At 41.6% G+C, this 21657-nt stretch overlaps 1 long non-coding RNA gene across 1 annotated transcript; it reads left to right on the top strand.

Moving 5' to 3' along the window:
• The first annotated feature begins 19385 nt into the window (after window positions 1-19385).
• Window positions 19386-19791, top strand: LOC120434342. Its single transcript, XR_005609057.1, has 2 exons — window positions 19386-19433; window positions 19527-19791. It is a non-coding gene; the product is annotated as an uncharacterized LOC120434342 (long non-coding RNA).
• Window positions 19792-21657: the final 1866 nt, after the last annotated feature.

Below are 21657 nucleotides of genomic sequence, written 5' to 3' on the forward strand. Positions count from 1 at the left end.
AAACAGGCAAAAAATTAACCAAAAGCAGTTTTAAAAAGGTGAGTTTTGAGTTGTTTTCTAAAAACAGCTACTGAGTCCGCAGTTCTTAATGTTAGGGGGAGAGAGTTCTACAGTCTAGGAGCCACAGTGGCAAAAGCTCTATCACCCTTAGTCCTCCTCTTAGTATTTTTTAAAGCAAGTAAGCCCTGATCAGATGACCTCAAAGACCTGCTAGCGACATAGGGCTGTAGTAGATCAACGATGTAGGTTGGTGCCAGTCCGTGCACAGCTCTGTAGGTCAAGACCAGGATCTTAAAATTGACTCTAGATTTAACAGGAAGCCAGTGTAACTGAGATAACAATGGCGTCACATGTGAGTACTTGGAGGATTTTGTCAAAAGCCTAGCTGCAGCGTTTTGCACAACCTGCAGACGATCCAGAGAACCTTTGCTTAGACACATAAACAGCGAATTACAATAATCCAAGGGTGACGAAGTAAATGCATGTATAGCAATCTCCAGTTCAGAATGAGATAAAATCGGGCTTAGCTTAGCCACATTTCTTAAATGATAAAAACAAGACCGAACCAGAGATTTCACATGCCCATCCAATGTGAGACTCGAGTCAAAGGTGACACCTAAATTCCTGATAGAGGATTTAACATAGAGTGAGAGAGGACTAAGGGCTTTCACTATCTGTGATAAAAATCTATCAGGGGCGCATACGAGGACTTCGGTTTTCCCCTCGTTGAGTTGGAGGAAATTTGCAGCCATCCAACATTTGATCAAATCTAAGCAATCATTCAGACGCTGAAGCTTAGATAAATCCTCGGGCATAAAAGAAACGTACAACTGAATATCATCAGCATAACAGTGATAAGAAATGTCCTCAAAAGAGCCCATTATATGCTGGAGGGGGAGAAGATATATTAAAAACAATAAAGGCCCCAAAACTGACCCTTGAGGGACACCATAAGTAAGGGAGGTAGAGGATGATCTAAAATCGGAGACTGCCACAGAAAAGGATCGGTGATGGAGATAAGAGGAGAACCACTCTAATGCAGTTCCAGATACACCAACCCAATTTTTCAGCCTTTCAATGAGGATGTGATGGTCAACTGTGTCGAAAGCTGATGTGAGGTCCAACATGAGTAGAACAGAGCATTTTCCTGCATCATTATTCATCAAGATATCACTTGAGACCCTAAGAAGAGCTGTCTCCGTGGAGTGAAATCGATTTAAACCGGACTGAAACTTATCGTAAATGCCATGTTTATCTAGAGCTGCCATAAGTTGCTTAGCCACAACCTTTTCTAGAAGCTTAGCAATTAACGGTAATTTAGAGATAGGTCTATAACTGCTCCAAAGAGAAGGGTCTAGTTGAGGTTTTTTAAAAGTGGGAGAATAGCAGCGTTTTTAAAATAAACCGGAACTATACCAGATGCCAGTGAAGAGTTGATTAAAGTGAGCACACATGGGCCAATAGACTGGAAGACATTTTTGAATAATGATGCAGGTACAATGTCAAGTGAACAGGAGGATGCTTTTACTGAATTCACTAATTTTACCAACTCAAGTAGTGAAACAGGAGAGAAAGTATCAAAGATAATGGGCGAGATGGGGTAGAGATTGAGATAACAGGTGCTGAGTGTGTAAAATTCATTCTCATGTTATGAATTTTTGCAAGCAGAAAAGAGAGAAAATTTTCACAGTCCTCGTTAGAAAAAATAGGGCCCTGAGCAGAGCAGGAGTAACAATGTCACTAATGGTGTTGAATAGCACCTTAGGATTGCCTCTGCTCTTTGTAACCAAGTGTGAGAAATGGGCAGCCCTCGCATCTCTGATCGCATTATTAAAAGAAGCTAAAAGGTCCTTAAGAGAGAGGAGGTGAACATTTAGATGAGTTTTCCTCCACCTGCGCTCCGCTTTACGACAATCACGTTTTAGACAACGAATACTGTCATTTAGCCAAGGAGGAGATTTGGAGGCAGAAACACTCCTCGTCTTAACAGGACAAATTTCATCTAAAATAGAAAGGCAATAATTATTAAAAAGACTGGTTGAGAAATCAACACCATTTTGAGGAGATAGCTGTAAGTTAAAAGCATCCACAAATTTCTCCGCTGTGGAGGAGTTTAAGATGCGAGAGCTAACCATCCGTCTAACGGGGACAAAGGCTCATTAAAAGACAAGTTAAAAACAATAACATAGTGATCAGAAATAAAAATGTCCCCAGAGCAAATAAAATCAATATTTAGACCGAAAGAAAAAACAAGGTCCAGTGTGTGACCTTTCCTGTGTGTAGGACCGGACACATGCTGAGTCAAATGAAAAGAATCCATAATGTTCATAAAGTCTCTGGCGAATGGCTCGGAGTCATCATCAACGTGAATGTTCAAGTCCCCAACTATAAGCACCCTAGACAGCTTCATAGTAGCGGATAAGAAGTCACTGAGCTCCGATAAAAATAACCTGTTATATGCAGGTGGATGATACACCACAGCACAGTAGAAAGGATCCTTGTTACCAATTTTAAGCAGCTGCAGCTCAAACGAACGGAAATGTCCAGTTTTCACGCGCGGCAGGAGAAACGGTCCTGAAAGCCACGGCAAGCCCACCACCCGACCAGACAACCGAGGCTGGGTAATAAAAGTATAGCCATCCGGGCAGAGTTCAATAAGTGACGAGTAGTCTACATCTCGCTGCCAGGTCTCAGTCAAGAATAAAAATCCAGTTTTTAGATAATATAAAATCATTCAACAAGAATGATTTATTAGACAGAGATCGAGCGTTAAAAGCGCCATATTCAGTGAGCTAGAAGCCTCATTATTTGCAGAGGCTCGAGTTAAGGGACGTAAATACACAGGGTTCGAGCCGTCACGCTCGTAGAATCCACTCACCGAGGGAAGAAAAAGCCAGCCCGCAGAAGAGTCTGGATAAACCCTCCTAAGGTGGCAAGGTCTCAAAGAGCTGGGCCCAGCGTATCCAAACAAGGCCGTGGAAAACAAGTCCCCCTCCATGGAGCTTTTCTGGACACAGGAGACAGCGCACGCTCGACGTCGCTTACCAGCCAAACCACGCCGCCAGTAAAGCCTGAGCTTTACCTGAATGCCTCCTCTTCTCCTCTCTCTTCTCCGTGGTCTAGAGGGACCACTGAAATCGCCTGATGAGGATCCAGCTAATGGAAGAGGGTGGAAAATGCCAGAGGACGACGAGACATCGTGTGGCATCATAGAGGATCGGATGGATAGCAAAGCCAGGCGATCATACACCAGGGCAGCAAATACATCATTAAAACTGAGTGAGAACAGTAGAGCAAAAAACAACAACACAACAGTAGTAGAGCGTGACAAACTGCACCCGGCAGCGGCAGAGCCAAACACAGGCGCCATCATACCAGAAGTGACAATGTGAGATGTCACTTCCGGTGACTTTTCCACTTCTTCCATGTACAAATTGGCCATGATGGGTGAAACTGGGCCCATGGCACACCCATGTTTCTGCCTGTAGAACTGACCCTTGTATGTGAAGTAGGTGGAATGAAGACACAGTTCCAAAAGCAAACACACTTGGTCGATGCTGCGACCGGTTGGGGTGAGAGAAGGAAGACAGGAGAGAAGACATGCTGTGGAAGAGAGACAGAGATTAATAACATGTACGATTCAATGCAGAGAGGTCTATTAACACATAGTGAGTGAGAAAGGTGACTGAAAAGGAAAAACTCAATACATCATGGGAATCCCCCGGCAGCCTACGTCTATTGCAGCATAACTAAGGGAGGATTCAGGGTCACCTGGTCCAGCCCTAACTATATGCTGTAGCAAAAAGGAAAGTTTTAAGCCTAATCTTAAAAGTAGAGATAGTGTCTGTCTCACGAATCCAAACTGGAAGCTGGTTCCACAGAAGAGAGGCCTGAAAACTGAAGCTCTGCCTCCCATTCTACTTTTAAATACTCTAGGACCAACAAGTAAGCCTGCAGTGTGAGAGCGAAGTGCTCTAATAGGGTGACATGGCACTATAAGGTCGTTAAGATAAGACAGGGCCTGATCATTTAAGACCTTGTATGTGAGGAGCAGGATTTTGAATTCAATTCAAATGTTCTTTCTCTTTATTAGAGTCTGAAAAGATGCTTTCCAATGCTTAAACTTAAGTGGATCCTCACTAAATACAGAAGGCTCTGGAACAGGTAGTCTATTAGCTGACATAAGTTCTGCCAAAACCTTACTCTCGTAAGTGACGTTTAACTCTCTTCTTGTGAGGGTTGATTAGCATTATTCTTGGACTCTGTTACCTGTAAGTTTGCAGGGTTTAGTGTGACTCTTTCTTGCTTTACTGAAGCATAGTCTTCCTCATAAACCTGTAGTTTTGCCTGTGCTGCTTTGAATCCTTTCAGATTTTCCAATCTTTCAATTTCTCTTCTTAAGTCTTCAACTGACCTTCTCCTTGCAGCACTTTCCTCTTGTTGTCTCTTTATCACAGCTGCTTTCTCTTTTCTCTTTAACTTGCACTCAGTTTCCTCCTTTTCCTCTAGGAGACGTTGTGACATTGCAGCAGCTTCTTGCTCTGCGGATATGCGTTGTCTTCTTCAAGCATTTGCATTCTTTCTCTGTACTTCTCTTGTTCCGTCATTATCTGTTGATATCATCTCTGTAAGTGACAATCACAGTGTCTGGAAGCCAGTGGTTTTTATGTTTGTAGTCATTTAACTTACATTCATCCAGCTTAGGGAGGAGAAATGTCAGGTTGGTGTAGGCAGGTTACTTTAGGAGCTAGGTGCATTTGATTTTACTTTGTGGCTGGGTTGCATCTGTGGTGGTCAGTTCAGGCAGGAGTACCTATCCCTGTTAGGCTTAGTGAGTTACTTTAGGGAACTTTATAATGTTTAGGTTGCAATGAACGCAGGTGGAGCTTCTAGCTTGGGAGCACATCTGTGACTGTGTAGGCTGCCTGTTTGTTGGCTGCTTTTTAGCTTGGCTACAGTTACCATGGGGAGCAGGGTGGCTCTCCCATTAAACTTTAAGCTCCACTTTAATGACAAACAATTATCTAGGACACATATGTTTCATAATGCAATAATGAATAAAACTGTTCAACAATCAAGCTTTGGTTCAGGTCATTACTTGATCCAAACAGCCCAATGTCCCACACTAAGTGTAATGTCACTATCAAACACTCCTCCTTTATACAACATTTCTGCAGCTTCTGCTTGGAATCTGCACTTTAAAGACCAAATATGAAAGACTTAATATGTGTTAAAATGTATGAATACTTTTAATTGTAAATTAACATTCGAGTGATAGATTTGTTGGAATGTCAGCTGAATTTGCCAGTAACCTCAACTTCCCAGTGGTATTGTTTTCCTCTTAAAATGTGTTACTCTATTCTTATGGATATTTTCACATTCAAAACTACCTGTTTTTGCTGTTCAGATTTCCTTTGGAAATTAGGATGTTAGTCTACACCCAAAGATATGGTTGATGACTAAACAACTGCTTTTCTCTGTCCAGCTGCCACAGAACAAAGGCAGGGTACACTTAGCAGACTGCCAATTTATCTCAGGGCTAGCAATATATGTCATGTAAAACCCACTGAAATGCTTAAATAATAGTTATTCATAACACCTAACATGGAAAGCTTTCTTTCCAAACCTGAGCTGTTTCAGATGCTTTTTGAAATTCTGAGCTCTCTGATCTCAGGTTAAGGTGTCTTGAAAGCACTCCTGCTTCTTGTCTTCCCCTAATGTTGGCCACCTGTCCAAGAGTACTGAAGATCTGAGGTCACACATCCCGGTGACAACAGCGTGCCCACCCCAGAAAACAGAGGCCCATGATTCAGTCCTGTCTGCCAAGGGTCTTGTGTCCCTTGAGTTAAGTTTTTGTCACTCTCTGTGTCCCCTTTCTTTGGTGTTAATTCCATTTTATTAAGCAGTAGTGTGATTACTGCACATGTGAGAGACACAGGAAAAATGCAGGGCTGTAGAGAGCTGTTGATAATATTTACTAAATGATTTGTAAAACAATGAGATACAGATTTGGATAGTTTTGTCGGGATGGGGTGAAGTAGAGAGGTGCAAGACTTTAACTGATGCTTAATTTCTTCCAGATCTTTAAAATCTACAGGTGAGAATGTGGACATTTAGCTTGTGGCAGTAATTTGATCAGAATGTGATGCAGTACTAGATAAATAACTGTGAGAAGCTAAGATACTACTATTCAACCTGTAATCTTATATTTTGTATTTTGCAGATTTACATTAAAAAAATTATAAAGTTAACCAGCGACACTGAGAAAGCAAGAACAACACTCATTTGAATTATGACAGTGACTCACAAATTTATTTTAAAGGGGACTTCTAGGTTAGAAAAAGAAGGCCCAATACTTACAGTTCTAGAGGTCGTGACACAAAGTTCACAAATCTAAGTTTGTTGTCAGGCTGCGAGTCATACATGTGAAGGCAAAAGGCAACGCAAACAACTCAGTCAAGGGGAAGGTAAAAGTTGGAACACAGATGGATTCATTCACCAAGAAAGTGAAGAAAAGTAAATCTCACACACATAAAAAACATCATTGCCAACAGAGAAGTTACAAAGATACATACATATGTCATTTATAATTTTGTTCTAACCTTTAGGGCCCTACATGGTCAAGCTCCTCAATATTTATCTGACCTGCTGAAACCACATTCATCTTCTTGGGCTTTAAGGTCATTAGATCAGAGACTGCTGGTGGTACCGCGCACTCGTTTTAAAACTCGTGGTGATCGGGCCTTTCAGACTGTGGCACCACGGTTGTGGAATTCTCTTCCACTGTCTCTACGCTGCACGGACTCCATTGATTCTTTTTAAAACAGCTGAAGACATTTTTATTTAGAAAAGCATTTGATTAATTTCCTCTCATGCTGTTTTTATAGTTTTATAGTTTTACTTTGTTTTATTTGCTGTTTTATTTACTGTTATATTGTTTTATATTTCCATTTCCTGTGTTGTAAAGCACTTTGTGATTTTGTATCTGTGAAACGCGCTATATAAATACATTTTACTTACTTACTTACATACAGATATCTCTAACTATAATAATGACTGAATGCTGTGAATGTCCCAAAAGCCCACAGTATGAACTCTACTTCAACTAATAAGTCACTAAGATAACATAAAAAGGAAATTCAATATGTCCACAGGATCTCCTGTGTGAAAACAGCTAGCTGTAAATGAAAAAAAAGAGAAAGCTTGAAACCTTCAGAAAGCAGATTGACAAATTTTACAATAACCTCAGATAACATCCCCAAAATATTACGACTTTTGAACTTGTTGCTATCTGTGACATCATACTTGGAAGTCTTGATATGCAGAAAACTCTAAAACTATTTTAAAAAGTGTAAAACAATGGTACAATGATACAGAGGGGCAGTCATACTTTGAAATGATCAAGACTAACCTGACAGTCATTCAATGCATGAATCACAAGTTAAAAGGCAATTTTAATATATTCCTAATGCCATTTCCAAGTTTTTTAACTCCTCCAACCACCGCATGGCCAACACACACACACATATATATATAGATATATATATATATCTATATATATATAGATATATAGATATATATCCACGTTCGCAGCATGACGTCACATTGGAATCCGACGTATGACTTCACGAATCAGCGTGAGAACCCCGTGTATCCATGACTACGCTCTGTAAAAAAAAACATTTAGCAGCGTTTCTTGCAGCACAGATTACTGTCTCTCAGCTACAGCAGAAAACGTTTTTAAACTTTTCAGCTATTTTAACGATAGTCAGAATTGTAAACAGCCAGTTTAAGTTTGCAGCTTACTGATCACTTTCCTCCAGTCCAGTGGATTTAAACCATTTTTAAAATGGATAGCGGAGACGGTGAGATCAACGGCGCTAACCAAAGTAAGAACATCTCATTTCAATTTTCTGATGTATTATCTGACAGTTTGTTACAACACATGCTCGTAAAGGCCTCGGTCACACAGTCTAGATACCTCCGTTTGGTGCGGTGTTTCTCCCGGTACATCAACTGTTTCCTGACCGCCTATGGGGACTGGAGAATATACATGTTTTTGTCTAAGCAGGGATGTTTCACGGGCTTATTTAAATGCTGGTGCTGCATGCTATTTTCAGCTTAAATTTGAGATTGAATTGTTTTGTAAAATGAAAGAAATAACCTTATGATCTTTATGAAAATTAAGCAGTTTTGTAGTATTTTATAATAGTGACTGTGGCCTGAGGAAAAGCTGATATTCAAAGCTAATAAGTTCATCACAACTGCAGTGCATGCAATAGTAACCTCACCTATGTAGTTTTTAGCACTTAGTTTTCAGGTGCACCAATATTGCATAACTGGAATTTGTGGACTGTTCTCTCATCATGAGTGTTAAATATAAAATATTTCTCTGTTTCTAGATGTGCAGCTAAGATTTACGCCCGCTGCTCCATTTAGTGGAGCGCTTTGAACATTACGCTGCAGTAGGTCCAGAGATGAGTTTGCTCCGGGATACTATCATGCGTGGGTTGTTCAATGAGTTCAGCCTGGAAACTGCGATTGAAATTTTTTATAATACTCTGGGGCTTGGAAATATTGATGATATTGCACGAGTGGACCTAGCTCTGCAAGCAGCTGGCATAGGATTAAATCCAGCAGTAGGAGCAGAAGGTCCGTGGGACAATGAAGCACTACCTGTTCCAGCAGCTGACATGGAAAACAACCTGGCGGTTTAGCTGAAGATCACTGGGACCATCAAGGTCTTCATCTACCGGCAGTAAATGTGGACATTAATCTGCCCGGGAAGAAGATCAGTTTGCTGATGACATGTGGTGGGTCTGGGAAAGTGACATTGATTCTGGCGCTGAAAATGAAAGCGACCTTGAAAGCAAATCTGAGGATGAGGTCCCAGAGTTAATACCTGTCATCCCAGAACCTCAAGAATCCGGGAGCCCTCCAAGAGAGGGAGCTGATGAAAGCGATCTCTTTGGCTCCAGGAGGCGCCAAAGAGAGGAAAATAATAATGGCGACAGTAACGAGATGAACAGGAAGCGATTGAGGAGCCTCAACTCAGGCAACGAACCGTCAGACACCACCTCCGAAAGTGAGGATAATGAAAATGAAGACACGGTGTCATCACCCTCTACTTCAGCTGACACAGAAGCAGGACAGAAGAAGAGAAAACGGGATGATGATGATGAGGACAATGGAAGAGACAAAAAAATGTGTAAAAAGTAACAAAATTGTGCTGCTGGACCCTCAGGATTGACCCCCCGACCCCTCTCACCCTCCTATGTGGTGTGTTTGTGTGTGTGCACCATCAGAGACTGTGACTTTGAGAATCTGGAAGTGCCTGGTGGCATCTTTATCTGTCCTCCTTGTTGTTTACAAGGAGAGTTCTTTATAAACTCTGTTCCTCAAAAGCTGGCAACATTAGAGACTGCTACTCACTCCAGGGCTTCCCCAGAGGCTGGGTTACAACCCTCAGCTAACTCTGGACCCCTGAGGCCAAGATGCCAGCTAGGGACTGCACCCGGCTGTCACTGCCTGAGCAGGGTCAGTGCTCTCGCGCAGCTGCAGCCCTCTTTATGTGTGCCAGAGGCCCACGAGCCTGCTGGTTTTGTTTTGTGTGTGCCAGGGGCGCCCATGCCTACTGGTTTTGAGCCTGTTTTTGCTGGGGGGACCGAGGAGCCCGTCCAGCCTGCGCCGTCATCAGCAGCTTCCGCTGAGGGGTCTCAGAAACCGCTTCAGCCTGCTGCTTTCGCTGGGGGGACCGAGGTGCCCATCCAGCTATCACCATCGCCTGCAGTGCCACCACCTGCGGCTCCCACGCCGCCGCCTGCAGCGCCTCCGTCTCCGGCTTCCACGCCGCCGCCTACAGCGACATCCTCGTCTGGTCCAGCCTCCGTGTCTGCATCCGCGCCTGGTCCAGCCTCCGTGTCTTCTTCCTCCCCTGGTCCAGCCTCCGTGTCTTCTTCCTCGCCTGGTCCAGCCTCTGTGTCTTCGCCCTCGCCTGGTCCAGCCTCCGTGTCTGCATTCTCGTCTGCTGCAGCAGCTTCATCATCACCATCCTCGCCTGCAGCAGCAGCAGCTTCATCATCATCATCCTCGCCTGGCCTGGCCTCTGCTTCATCATCATCATCCTCGCGTGGCCCAGCCTCTGCTTCATCATCATCATCCTCGCCTGGCCCGGCCTCTGCGTCAGCTTCAGCTTCGCCTGGCCCGGCCTCTGTATCAGCTCCAGCCTCTCCTGGTTTTTCTTCAGCAGCAGCTTCAGCCTCATCCTTCTCCTCATCCTTGCCTGGTTCTGCTGTTGGCACGCCGCCATCCGGTCCGCGTCTACCGCATCATCATCACCGGCCGTTTTCTCGGCCGTTGGCTGGTCATCATCGCCGTTGTGGGCGTCCTCCTGAACGAGGTTGTCGCCGCCACTGCCTTCTTCGTGGACGGCCTCCCGAACTGTCTCAGCCTGGCCTTCTGTGCTATTGGCCCCCAGGCCGGCCACCTGAACTACACTGAAAAAAATGCAATAGGGTGGTTGTTGAATTTGCATAGAATTACTTCATATATCCAGCATGACTAATTTAAATTTCACATCTAAACATATTTTTGTCTTTTAATTTTCACATATTCTTTAAGAATATTCATTCTTTTAGAATAAATCATGTTGAAAAGAAACAAGTTAGTCGTGTTTTATCCTCAAGCTCCGCCCCCTGGAAAGGAAAAATCGGCTGCACTGTCCGCCATTTTTGTCTCTCGCTTTGGAAAATCTACTACCATCTGGAGTTTTACACTTGAAGGTAAATAAGATTTTAAAGCTAACACACCAGTGAGAAAGAGTGTAGACCCTTTATATATGTGGACTTTTACTGGGGTGTTGTTATTTTACAGGTATGTGGGCTGTTTATCGAAAACCAGGAAAGGTCAATGTTAGGCTCCAGTTAGCTAATGGTAACCGAAATTATGCGATAAGCAAATTAGTAATTAACATATATAATGTGAGTTAATATTGTTTATATATTCTTTCAGTCTAAATTAACAGACTATTACAAACTTGCATTGGTGTCTGTAGTAAGTGGTGGTACCTGCAGTGTCTTAACCATTAAACAAGCTAATGTAGGGCCGGGATATGACTAGTTTGTTGAAACATGTCTGCTGCCAATGTGACTGCGCACACATGGTAACATTACCAGCACATAGCCACAGCCGCTATAAACATGCTAAAAGGTCAATCTAGCTTCTGTAGTCAGCAGCTGGAAGACTCAACACAACCGTTACACTGAATCTTGGGTCTATCTAAATGTTGTGTGTCCTGTTTGTAAGCCCAGAAAAAGAAATTAAATAAAATGACGACCTTGAGCTTCAAGCTAATGCAAGCGTAATGCTATAGCATAAAGCTAATGCAATGATGAGGTTGTTAAATTAGTAAAAATACAGTAAATATATCCAACATGAATAATTTATATTTTTGGTCTAAACATAATTAAGTCTCACGCCTTTCACTTGTTTTAGAAGGATGTTCAGTCTTTTAAAACCAGTCATATCAAAATAACAGAAAATAGTTATGTTTTCTGTTGAAACTCCACCCCCCAGGGTGTGTTCTGTGAGGGAAAATTCACTGTGGCGGTCCGCCATTTTTTGTCTTCGCTTCGTTTACCTTTGGTGCTGAGCTTTACTTTGTCGAGGTAAACTGAAAACTACATGTTTGAGAGGAAACGAAGAGAACATCCATTAGATGGGGAAGTTTTTCTCATGAATTGCCGTTGAGCAACATAATGGAAAAAACAAGTCATTCCTTAAGTTAACTAACGATAATGCTAGCTTAAGCTGCGGGACAATATTATGTGCATTAGCTTTTTTCAGTGTGTGCCCAGTCACATTCGCTTGTTTTTTTCTCAGTGAATACAGACTAACTAACTTGTGTCCATTTAGTTAACTGGTTGTACCTAAAATGTTTTAGTTAAACAGTTAAACAAGCTAGTTTGCCATGGGTGGGCTCTGTGTGTGTGTGTTCGGAGGGGGGGGGGGTCTTCACTAAAGTCGGTTTATTTAGGGCATGACACCTATGCAGTACTCATTAGGAGAGGAAGTGCATGACTTGGGGCTTTATTTCATGTTCTGGGGCAGTGAATGTAATGTACTGATAACATGTTAAAGACAAACAAAAACCCAACAAATTATTTTAACTGATTTATAGAGAGACTGAGAGGAGGGCTTAAAGAGATAAGAAAAATGACAATATAAATATGTTTAATTTATTTTTCTGTATCGATATATGGTGCTTATCCCTGCTGAAGGGCAGATTGGTGTTGCTTCAGAACAATTCTCTAGCGTTGTTACGTAGAGGTGTTACAGTTAAGGTTTTAATAACATTATTTTATTTACTAGTGAAGCTTTGCATATGTTATCTCACATTCTGTAAGGTAAATTTTCTGGAAAGGTCAAATTAATTAATTTAACTAAGTATTAATGAAAGACCTTGATGTGTATATGACACTAATAGATGTAGTTTCTGGGTCATTTGGCAGAACTGCAAAATGGCCAGAAGGAGGCAACTGCTGTGGTTGCAAACAGGCTTTGGGTGGTATTGAAGTAAGGGCAACTATGGAACTGCTCAGCAACATGGGACCCATAGCTAATAAATAGTAATATGACAAAAATAACAACTTTGTGTGGATGTAACCTTGTGAGATCTGAGATTTTGACAGCATTTTTATGTGACAACTTCTCTTTTTAGATAAATGCAGAGTTTAAGCGCATTACCACCATGCCACTGCAGTCCAGATTACTCTCGCAGATAGATGTGCTATCTGACAAACTAATAAAGGTCTTCAAAAGGCGAGGAGGACAAAGAGGAAGAAGACTTCAGAACATTCTGGAGCCCACGGCCCAGGTAAGAAAAAAAAAAAAAAAAAATTTGTGTATACACTTTAGGAAAATAATAATTTTAACCAAATGCTGCTTGTCACTCTATGCCAGGAGTATGTTGAAAATCACCTGGGATTTTCACAATTTACCATGGGTGCGGGGTTTTTTTTCTTTTACCTGCATTAGAACTATGTGTGGAGTTCATAGTTGAACACCTCTCTATGCTCTGACAGTATTCTGCTTCTTTGCATGGAGATTTCACTTCAGAAATGCATTACCTTTTTAAGCATTATGAGGACTCAAATCACATGCTGTAATGAATCCATTTTGTTCACCTAATGTGTTAATGTTAACATTTTTGGAATAGTGACACAGATTAAAATAAGATTTGGTATAATGTTCTTTGACCTGTGTTCTGTTTAATTAAATTTTGGATTTCTGCATTTTCTAGGCCGCAGATGAAGCCATTATCCAACGATCTAATAAGGAAACAACCATGGGAATTTACATCATAAAGTCAAGAGATACCAATGGCAGCCCTGAGGACATCGGGATAGTCCTTGAAGGCCAGAGAGTCTGGCAGGATTTGGATAACTATACCCTAGCAGCTGCAATGCTGTTTGGACTAATGTACACTTTGAACCTCACCTACCCACTGGAAAAGTATACCTTGGAGGTATTATAGAAACTGTTTATGGAGCTCATAAGGAACAGCCTTTCAAAGAAGGCCCTGGTTTTCAGGACCAGACTGTACGATTGAACAGTTTTCCAGTTATGATGTGGGAACAACATGTTTACCTCTTCGAATATGTACCATCCTTTCTTTTAAGCCAGCACTGGTAAAGTTGCAGTACATAGTGAAACTTATTTTTCTGGCACTTTTCAACTTGGGGCCTTTATTACTGCAGTGTTCAGTGTTCACTTTTCAAGCCATGGCTCTTTTGAAAAAAAATTCAAACTTTGAATGTCCATTTTTCTCAATGGAAATGGTGCCTTGCACCAATTTCACCAGTTAGCAATTTTTTTTTTCCCAAGGTGCACCACTACAAACAGATTGCATGGTCTAGTATTAGTGATTGTGATGTTTAGTGATAGAAGCAAGCCAATACTAATCAGTTTAGGTCTCTTGGTTTTGTGCCTGTGGATTATAATGTTATTTTAAGTCTCCTTTTGTGTCATTTTAATAATTACACCCTTTTGCCATATTACCTTATGGCTCTTACATTTAAAAACTATTTTTTACATAAGCGTGATGTCATAAGGCCCCACAATGTTGAATCCAGGTTACAGCAGATAACTTTGAGGAATGTTGTGGAATGTTTTTCAAGAGATGCATTGTACAAATATGACTGATGTATATTTTGGAAGCCTGAATTGAAAGTCCATTGTTACAACTGTGTAGTATTTTCAAAAATACAGGTCATTGTTCAAAAATGTTTTGCTTATTTCTTTGATTGAAGAGAAAGTGTACAGTACATACAGTAAGATCAGCCTTAATTTAGTTTTATTTATTGAACACTCAATTATATATTAGATTATATATTATATATTAGAAATTTGTTATAAAATAAAATGAGCTTACCATAAAATAATCTTGTCAATATAACACATAGTAGTCCAATACAATTAACACAAAAAGTTCATGTCTGATAAACAAGTGGTTTCTGTAAATATTTGACCAGAATGAAAAACGTAACAACAACATAAAAAAGTCATGTTCATGTTACCAGATAAATGTGTGCAGGTATAACATGAAAAACTCAGGTTAACCAAACATAACTTAATTTCGTGCAACCGCTTACAATAATTTTTTTATGTTTATCCCACTGATTATTTTTTTCAGTGTATGTTTCGGACTCTGCTCCCCTGTGTGTTTTGTTTGGGACTCTAGCTCCTCCATTTCCTTCCATTTATTAAACTGATTTGTATTACATTAGACTGCTGATTTATTGTGAATGAATGATATTGTTTTATGATGCATTATACTGCGGAGTTATAAAAATACCGTTTTCAGAGAGTCATGGCCTTTATTTGTCTGATTAGAAGAGAACAGAACATACCGGAGAGGTTTTCTGCCCCATCTCATCAGGAGGAGATAAAACAGGGAGCCAAGGCCGCCACTTAGGCACCGTAAGAGAGAAAGAATGTGAATGTTTAGGGTTTTACGACTAGGTGGGGACCAGTAGAGGCTATAAGAGGCTGAATAACCCTCCACCATTTTGAGATTTGCTGTGACCCTCTGCATGCATGTCTCCCCATCCGGATGGTTTATGCTCATAAAGTATTGAATTGTATGGAAATAAATAATTGTTGATTGAGCATTTATACACCGAGTATTGTCCTTCCTTCAGCCCAAAGATTAAAAAGAATTGGGAGATTTTAACTTCCTGTCTAGGTTGTTCATTGCAGCAGATAGTTGCCCCCAACTGAGCCTGCTTTCAGAAAAATATGTAAACACTAACCAAATTGTGCTGTTAGACACTCAGCATTGACTTCCATCTCCAATGAGTTCCAATGTGCAGTCTGTGAGTCGCACATTGTTGAGTTATAAGTGTTTCCAACTCGTCTTCATCATTACAGCAGGAAGCTGTAAAGTTTGAGTTGTAAGGGAGCTGATTTAAAGGTGGATGCTGAAATGGCTCAGGAATTGCCAGGACATTCATAGACTTTTTCATAGTTTTACATACTGTATGTAGAATTTTGTTTTGCTGATGTTGATGTGTAAGCAGCACTTTTGCTGATGTTTGTGTCAGGTGTAGCTTGGTGTCACTCTTTATTAGTGCTGAGCAGTTTCAGATGTTCAAATTTTTGAAAGTACACATGAGAAAAAGAGAGAACTCAATGCCACAAATAAGCAAAACACTGTCCAGCAGCTGCTCAGCACTGGCTGTTACTAAAACCACACTTACAAAATATTCAGATGATCAAAGTGTTGTGGAAAAATAAACTGAGAATTAAAACAAAACTGATTTTCTGAGATTTATTGAAAGAAATGTTTGCAAAGGGATCAAAACAGCACAGACAGGCTTCGTACCAGCATTGACAAATAGGCAAAAAATAATATGGAAAGCAAAGACATCCTGTCACAATCACAGGCTAATAGTAACTTTTGCAGGCTTTATGGTGGCAGAGTATGGAAAATAGGTCTCATGTATTTCTGGTACTTCAAAAAGTGTTTTTCTGGGACCTGACATGTTTCATCATGCTATTAATATTTAGTTGTTATTCTAATAAAGAATAGAAGTTAAAACACTTCTAATAGTACTAATTTGCCTCTCCCAAACACTTCCCATGTGGCTTGAAGAGGGATGTTCAGAACAAACTCACTTTCAAACTGTACTTTCTGCAGCTTGTGCACTTGTAGATGTGAGAAGCAACTGCATTGCTGTGTCCTGTGATCAAATCCCATTGGAGTGCAGCTCGTTTACAGTTATTCCCCTTCCTTGATGCTGCACTTTTTTGTGATAGTGTTTAATAAGTAAAGACGACACATGAATTGGGAATAATGGCAGGATGTTTGATATATGGGTGCAGAGTTGCTCTTGTTAAACGTCCTCCCTGCTCATCAACAAATGGACTTAGGCTGTACAGCTTGTGTGTCTTGTCCTTCAGTTGAATGTCCTTTCCTCTAGTTAAGTCCTTAAATTCTTTGCTGAATGTGTTTTCCTGTGCAAGTTTTATTATGAACAGTTCCGCCTTTTGTCTGACTTGTGTTTTCACCTTTTGTTTGTGTGAGTCCTTTGAAATCTTTCACAAATTTCTGTAGACAACCAATAGCTTTAACAGCTCTTCTCCAGTCTGAGAATTTGGTGAGACGGTCTAGTATTCTTCTCCGTTCTTCTACTTTGGTGTTGGACACATCTACTGTTTTCAGCTCTGGATCGTTGGGCTTGACTTCAGTAAACTTGTCATTTTCAATGGGTAGCTCGCTTTGCCACAAAAACTCTGGACCTTTAAAGCAGTTAGAGTTGAGCAGCTGTTGGACACAGAGTCCTATTGATGCATGGTCTGCACAGTTACTTTCAGATGGTACTTGATGCCACTGTCGTGGGTCTGTGAGTGACCTTATCCTTTGAATCCTATTTGCCACAAACACGTGAAATCTCTTTGCATCATTGTTCACATTCCCCAACACTACCGTGGAATCTATCCTGAAGTGTTCTTCAAGATCACTTATCTCCAGCTCATTTCTTAACCTTACACTTGTTCTTGTGCAACTACTGCAGCCGTTAGTTCAAGTCTGGGGACAGTAGTGACCTTGGTTGGGGCTACATGTGCCTTTCCCAAGACTAAGGCACAATGAATATCCCCTTTGGATGTTACTGTTCTTAAATAACTACACTGTCTGTAGCCTGTCACACTAGCGTCTGAAAAATGGTGTAATTCACATTGTGCAATGTCTGTGTTTGCAGGTAGGACACATCTTTGAACTTTCACCTTTGACAGGTTAGGTTTTGAAGATCTAGGAGCCAGGATTCCCACTGTGTGCGGAGATCATCTGAGAGTGGCTCGCCCCATCCAACTTTCTCTTGACATAACTGATTTGCTTTCCTCTTAGGATGAAGGGTGCCACAAATCCCAGTGGGTCATACACTGATGCTATTGTGCGCAGGATTCGTCTTCTTGTCGTTGGGTGCTCTTTTACAGTTATTCTGAACGGAAACTGATAGGCTTGTAGCTTAAACCGATTCGCTGGAACGTTGAAGACAATGTAATTACACAGCAAAGCAAGACACGAGTAGGCAAAGTTCTTTATGTTTTACGTGCACGGGAGAGAACTGAACAAACGCCGTTCCTTCGCTTGACCCCAGTTACTCTCGTCCGCTCCCCCGTAACGCTGCTCTTTTATTGAGGTTACATAAATATACATAGGTTCATTTACATATGACGTCTACATACACACAAAGAGTACCTTGCCTGTGGTTTTGTAAGAGTGTGTGTGTGTGTGTGTGTGTGTGTGTGGTGTGTGTGGGGTCAGAGTGTGACCCCATAAAGACTTCCCTAAACCTGCTGGCCTGGAAGTCCAGCAGTTCATCTAAACAAAAGGCACTTAGCCTAAAACAGATATAGATACGTTTATCCTACCATAAAACAATAAGACAAGGTACGACCTCTCCCATGCTCCCAGAGTGCTCTGGAATGCACACAAAGTTTGCAGACTATTAAGGATCAAACCTCTACCAATCTACACCTAATTATAAAACTCTAAGAATATATAAGTAGATATTTCTAAGCATAAATGACAATCAACAATACAAAAACCTAACAGAAACTCATCAGCAGAAACGCACCACTGAACACCAAGTGCCCTTCCCATTAATGGCTCTCCAAGTGCCAGATCTAAGTCCTTAAATCTTTCTGTACACTTTTCTCTCGGCAATGACTTTATCACATTTTGACTGTTTGATATGAACTTGTGTAATCTTAGTTTACCTGTGCTACACAGTTCTCTACACAGTTCTTTGACTAATTTTATGGCTTCTGTTTCTGACATAACACTTACAAGTCCATCATCTACATAAAAGTTCCTTTGAATGAACCTCACAGTGTTTGGAGTGAACTTTCTCTCACCTTGTGTGGCTAGATGTTTTAACCCAAAGTTGGCACAGCCAGGAGAAGAAGCAGCACCAAAGAGATGAACCTTCATTCGAAAGACTGAGGGTGGAACGCTTAGGTCACCATGCTGCCACCATAGGAAGCGTAAGTAGTCCTACATGGAACTGGTGAAACATTTGTTTGACGTCGCACATTACAGCAGTGAAGCCCTTCCTGAACCTACGAAGCACTCCCACCAAAGTCTTTGTGAGGTCAGGCCCTGTAAGCAGGTGCATTTTCAGCGAGGTGTCTTGATATTGTCCAGAACAGTCAAAGACTACGCATATTTTGCCGGGCTTTTGAGGGTGGTGTACCCCATGGTGGGGAATATACCAAACAGGAGTATTACAGAGTTCTTTCTCCGGCATTTTCTCTGCATCACCACATGTTCTCCATGAAATTTGCATAGTCTGTGTGGTACCTTTGGTCCTCTCCAAAAGTTGATTCTGTTCATCTGAACGTAGCGTTTTGTGGAAGAAACGTTTTGTCACTCATCCAAGTGACTTCTTCAGTCTCAGCTGACTGCAGGTTTCCCCAATCTTATAAACAGTACATTTGCATAGTGACTGAAACCAGCCCACTGAAGGAACAATGGGCTGGGAGGTCAGCTCCTTAATCTTAATTATGCAAATTCTCATGACCCATTCATCAACAACCACTGACCAAAACCCACTGATCAAAGACCACTGATCAATGGCCATGAGTACCATTCACAGAGAGTTGGGGAATGGCTGCAATCACAGCATTGTAAGATGGCGAAAGATGTTGTAACATGGTAGACTAATGTGCCTGTGTTAATTCAGCTCCATATTATTGTGTTAAGTTGCACTGGGTTGGGAGTGGTTGTGCGTGTGTCACATTTTTGGTGAGCCAATGGCTGGAATGGGGTTGGACTAATTAGAGGCAGGTGTATTTGATTGCACTGATACACTGGCCTACTTATAGCCCACACTACAAACACTGCTGTGTCATTTTGTCTCTCTGTGCAGGTATGTAATGTGATGAAATCTGGTATGTTTGGGATGGATGGGTTTTGTGCTATGAATTCTATAGTGAATGTGTCATTTTGTCTCTCTGTGCAGGCCAGGGCCTATTATATGCCACAGCCTAAAGGCAGCAGAGTTGCAGAGGCTGGAGTGACCACTGGCTATATGCTTATAGGGTGGTGGGTCTCAGAGGACAACTTCTAACCCTGTTGAAGGCAACACGTGGAGTGCAACTGGCAGTGTGGCATAGCTGGCTCTGGCCTTGGGACTGTGTGTTTTATTTGATTCATAAATGGGACACTGGACTGTTTTATCTTTTATCTCTTGATTATTTGTCAATAAATTATCTTTTAGAATTTTATTGACTCTCATCTTTTTGCCCACGGCTGAGACGGTTGGTCAGACCTAGAATCTTTTTTACTGGGTGTGTTACAATGTACCCTTAGGCCCCCTCCTCGATTCGGAGATGGTCTTTCCCTTTTCACGTAAATGGCCTCCTTGACTCCGCGCTCAAACCAGCGTTCCTCCCTATCCAAGATGTGTACATCCTCATCATTGAAAGAGTGTCCACTGGCCTGTAGGTGTAAATAGACTGCGAAGTCCTGGCCTGACGAAGTAGCTCTTCTGTGTTGTGCCATCCGCTTCGCCAGAGGTTGTTTGGTTTCCCCGACGTATAAATCCTGGCAATCCTCCTGGCACTTAACAGCGTACACTATGTTACTCTGTTTGTGTCGGGGGACACGATCCTTGGGGTGGACCAATTTTTGGCGCAGCGGGTTTTGGGGTTTAAAAGCCACAGAAACCCGGTGTTTACAAAAAATGCGTCTCAACTGCTCCGATACTCCTGTTGTCCTTCTCTCCTGGATTGGCTGGAGCTTTCTTTAGGTGCCTTTCCAGCTTTGACAAAAGTCCAGCTGGGATAACCACATTTACTCAGGGTCGTTCTTCTGCCTCCCTGGCCGCTGTGTCAGTGGGGATGGTGTTCGCTCTGTGTTGTAGCGTCCTAATGACACCCAGTTTGTGCTTCAGTGGATGATGAGAGTCAAACCTTAAATACTGATCCGTATGTGTAGGTTTACGGTACACGACAGCATTTAGATGTCCCCCATTACTGATGGAAATCTCACAGTCTAAGAAGGCTAACCTGCCACTTTTCATATCCTCCCTGGTGAATTTGATGTGTCGGTCCACTGAGTTAATGTGATCTGTGAATTGTGGTACGTCCTGAGATTTGATTTTCACCCAGGTGTCATCTACATATCTGAACCAATGGCTTGGTGGTGTTCCAGGGTAGGATAGCAAAGCCTTCTTTTAAATAAATAAATAAATTTTTATTTATATAGCACCTTTCAAGACAGAGTCACAAAGTTCTGCACATAAGATTACAAGTCATAAAAAGATTTAAAAAGAGAAAATAAAACAGGCAAAAAATTAACCAAAAGCAGTTTTAAAAAGGTGAGTTTTGAGTTGTTTTTTTAAAAACAGCTACTGAGTCCGCAGTTCTTAATGTTAGGTGGAGAGAGTTCTACAGTCTAGGAGCCACAGTGGCAAAAGCTCTATCACCCTTAGTCCTCCTCTTAGTATTTTTTAAAGCAAGTAAGCCCTGATCAGATGACCTCAAAGACCTGCTAGGGACATAGGGCTGTAGTAGATCAACGATGTAGGTTGGTGCCAGTCCGTGCACAGCTCTGTAGGTCAAGACCAGGATCTTAAAATTGACTCTAGATTTAACAGGAAGCCAGTGTAACTGAGATAACAATGGCGTCACATGTGAGTACTTGGAGGATTTTGTCAAAAGCCTAGCTGCAGCGTTTTGCACAACCTGCAGACGATCCAGAGAACCTTTGCTTAGACACATAAACAGCGAATTACAATAATCCAAGCGTGATTTAAGTAAATGCATGTATAGCAATCTCCAGTTCAGAATGAGATAAAATCGGGCTTAGCTTAGCCACATTTCTTAAATGTTAAAAACAAGACCGAACCAGAGATTTCACATGCCCATCCAACGTGAGACTCGAGTCAAAGGTGACACCTAAATTCCTGATAGAGGATTTAACATAGAGTGAGAGAGGACCAAGGGCTTTCACTATCTGCGATAAAAATCTATCAGGGGCGCATACGAGGACTTCGGTTTTCCCCTCGTTGAGTTGGAGGAAATTTGCAGCCATCCAACGTTTGATCAAATCTAAGCAATCATTCAGACGCTGAAGCTTAGATAAATCCT

Source organism: Oreochromis aureus, linkage group 18 (genome assembly GCF_013358895.1).
Source record: "Oreochromis aureus strain Israel breed Guangdong linkage group 18, ZZ_aureus, whole genome shotgun sequence".
NCBI classification, from domain to species: domain Eukaryota; kingdom Metazoa; phylum Chordata; class Actinopteri; order Cichliformes; family Cichlidae; genus Oreochromis; species Oreochromis aureus.